Here is a 3870-nt window from a genome sequence, read left to right as displayed (position 1 = left end):
TTTATCAGTACTAATGCTACCTAAAAATAACAAACAAATGGAATCAAATAATGAAAAAGATGGAGCAATTCAGGAACTAAAATTACACATGTGGAACCTAAAAGAAACAAACGAAACAAAAAGAAAAAAAATAAAAACAAAGAAAAGACTAGACTAGAAAAATAGAATAAAATTATGAAAAGGGGGAAAATATGAAGAATCATAAGTAAAAGCCACCCAAATAACCAACCCCAAAAGAGAAAGCCAAGAGCACACACATACTAAATGCAATGATGAAAATAAAAATCGTCACACTACAATAGGATTGGGCAGCCAAAGCTGATCAATACTGTGAATGGATGTAGTTTGAAGAAAAAGGTCAGATGAAAGAAACGGGAGGAGAAACAATTAGTATAAGACAAAACAAAGAAATGTAAAGAGCCAACACTTAAGGGAAACTCCATTGAATTTCAGGACCTAGTGATCCACAAAACTCCACAACTCTCCAGAGCAAAATACTGAAAATTAAAATTAAACAACCACAAGGAATAAGGCAGTTAAATATCAGTGAACAGTAAACCTTAAACAAAGGCTGAAGAGTCAAAATGTCACAAAGGGCAAATTTGTATCAAGACTAAGCCAATGATTGCTTGTACTCAATAAATAGAGAAACAGGAATAACGTAAAAGGATGAAACCGCAGGACATTGAAAATGGAGATAGAGTGAATCATCCGACTGCACAAATGTATATAATCAAAGCAGTAATATAGCATGTGAGAACATAAAAACCACCACCAAAAAATGAAACCAGCAATCCATAATGAAGAAAGATAGAAAGAAAGAAAAATCAAAACCACAATAAGGAAATAGCCAGTGGTCTTGAGAATATATGGCCTAATTCTATCTCTTAAACACAGAAAAAAAAATCAAACCATAAATGAGCAGGCAGCCGTCTACGCAGGCCTTTAATCTGATATTATGGGGTTGGCATATCAAAATCCTGGGAGCCACTGGTCAGCCAACACAGGTACTTGGGCAGCTCCAGGCCAGTGAGAGAGCCTGTCTTGAAAATGAGGTTGATGACCTACCTTAGGAACAGGAGCCCGGGCTGACTTCTGGCCTCTACACTCGCTTGCACTGAGGTGAAGGTAATATAGATACAAGAAGGGGCAAAAGGGGATGGGAACGTGTGTACACACACACACACACACACACACACACACACACACACACACATAGGCACACACAGAAGCACACACAGAAATACACAAAAGTGTACTTATACTCACACAGACAAACTCTTACAAACACCCAGATTCACACAAAACCCAATCACAATGAACAGGTACACACATACTTACACACAAGCACACCAATAAAAACGCACATCACAGACACACACAAACATACACACAGGGACACACACATGCACAAGAAAACGTACACACATACAAACACATACACACAAACCTGTAAACTCACACACTCCTACATATACTGACAAACACGGGCGAAAGTGTACACACAGTCACACACAAGCAAATCTGTCAACACACATCATCCTACACACATAGACACATACACATATACACAGTACAGTAAAATCCGATACAACCACACACAGCTCACTAGATAAAACCAAGTCGCAGAGGGCTCCACTCCACACCTCCTCTCAAATCACTCAAAGAAATCCAGGCCTGGCTACAGCTTAACATCTGTTGGCTGGACCTCCTCACAGTCGCTCCTCATGAGGTCACAATAGGACCTGTCATGACATGGTTGGGAAGGGCTTCAAGGCTCTGGCTTCTGTGGGCTATGGAGAGACTAGGCTTTTAGAAATCAAAGCCTGTAAGATGTTTACCTCTCCTCAGTTCTCTGTTTTGAATATTTGCTGTGCCCCCTGCTTTAAAGTCCTCATGTCTATGCTCGCTGTGTAACTTTTTCTTTGAATTCTGAATGATTAGCCTAAAACTGATGGTACATATTTTAAAAAATGAAAAAAGACAAAGCTGTGTTCCTAAACTGACCCATCAAGATGACACTGTTCTCATAAATCCTCAGAAAGGCTCTAGTTTATCATCAAACACCTGAGACAAAGCTGCAGGGATAGGCAGAGCACTTGCCTCCCAAGGGTGAGGACTTGAGTTTGAATCCCCAAAACCCCCATCAATGTTGGATGCATCAGCAAAGCCCACAAGCTCAGCATCTGTGCAGTGGGGAGGGGTTGGGGCTTGAAGACAGGTGGTCTGACATGCAGGCGTGAGGACCTGTCCAGAGGATGGCCCCTGACAGGACATGGGGTAGTGGTATGCATGGACACCTAGGCACATAAGGGGGTATGCATATACATGCAGACACTTCCTCTCACACAGAGGTTGGCATGATGTATAGAAAACCAAGTCCATCCTGAGTGTAGGGCTCACTTTAAATATTAAGGTCCAGTGATGGAACAGGCGTGTATGAGGACAAGGAGCTCTGTGCAACTTGGGACCAGAAGGAACAGAGTGGCTGTGCTGACACAGTTGAAATAAATTCTCAATCACAGTCTGTGAGAGCCAGGTCACAGGACCGAGGCAGCTGTGTTATTTGTGAGCAGCCAGTGCAGCCAGAAGCTAACTATTGATCACTGACTGGCCCAAGCCCAGAAAGGGTCTCTGTTTTTCAGAGTGCTGGGGGCAGAGCAGTGTGTAGCGCTTTCCTTCTGAAGACTCTTCTGGGGTTTTGAATCCCCTGGAGAGGACCCTCATGGCTGCAGACACTAAGCCTGGGAGGAAAGATCCTCATCTGTGGAGTTCATTGAAAGACCTGAGAGCAGAAAAGGAAAGAAACAGGAAAATGTGCCACCTCTGCTCACTGTGGTTCAGCTTCTGCCTTTGCAGCTGAGCTCAGGTGCCCTGGAGTCCTCCCTAGCCTGAGTCAGTGATCTCAAGTTCAAGTCCCTACTTCCTGGTTTGTAGTATCAAACACAGCACAGTTTCAGGCAAGAAAAGCTGTGAACACCATCTAGACATTGCTGTCTACATTTGGGGGGACTGTTGAGCCCCAAAGGGAGCAAGGGCTACAAGGTCAGGTATTACAATAATGGCCAAGGTTGGAATCCAAGTCCCAATCTCCCTTTGCTATGGGCAGAGGGTAGGCCTGGCAATTGGTTCTTGCTGTGTACATGGGGAGAATCAAAGGGACTTATGGGATCGCTGGCACAGACCGGCCCAAGCATGGCTTAGGGAGCCTCACACCAACTCAATATTTGATGTGTTCCCAGCTTTGTCTACCACCCTCAGCTGTGTGCCATTTTCCCTGCCTCGTGCAAGGGACTCTAAATATCTTCCTATAGAAGGCGATCAAGGAGGAGTTGCACAAGGAGAGGTGGCGCTCTGTGGGGAGGTTCACATGGGCTAACATATTAGAGGGCCACAGTCCCAGGACTGATACTGGGTGGACACTCTCCTCTGACATCCAACACAGAGATCTTTGACAGAGATCAAGAGAAGGCTTCTCTGAATAGCTGTGCAGAGCACCTCCGATTCATGGACTCAGGACTGACACCCATAGGATGCTTTTGAGGAGCCGATTGTGATTCAAGGGCTCATCTGCCTGGGTCCATGTGCCTCTAGAGATGAGCCCAGGACTTGGCTGTGGATGGTTATGGGGTCAGATCAGAGGATGGGAGGGGGCTTGTCCTTGGCTCCTGGGAGTAGTGCAATTTTTCTTTCCGTGCTCCTGCTTTTTTTGATTTTCTTTCCCTTGGCATAAGGAGGGACTGGAAGAAGTCTGTCTTTGGGGAGTGAGGCTGTCTGGGAAACTGCTCGCTATTCTACATTATCATGCAGCTGTGGGCTTGGGGTTGTTGGCAGGATAACCTCTGCACCATTCTAGTCTGCTTCTCTCCA

The sequence above is a fragment of the Rattus norvegicus genome, chromosome 1, assembly GCF_021556685.1.
Source record: "Rattus norvegicus strain SHRSP/BbbUtx chromosome 1, alternate assembly SHRSP_T2T, whole genome shotgun sequence".
Classification (NCBI taxonomy): domain Eukaryota; kingdom Metazoa; phylum Chordata; class Mammalia; order Rodentia; family Muridae; genus Rattus; species Rattus norvegicus.
This window is presented reverse-complemented; position numbering follows the sequence as displayed.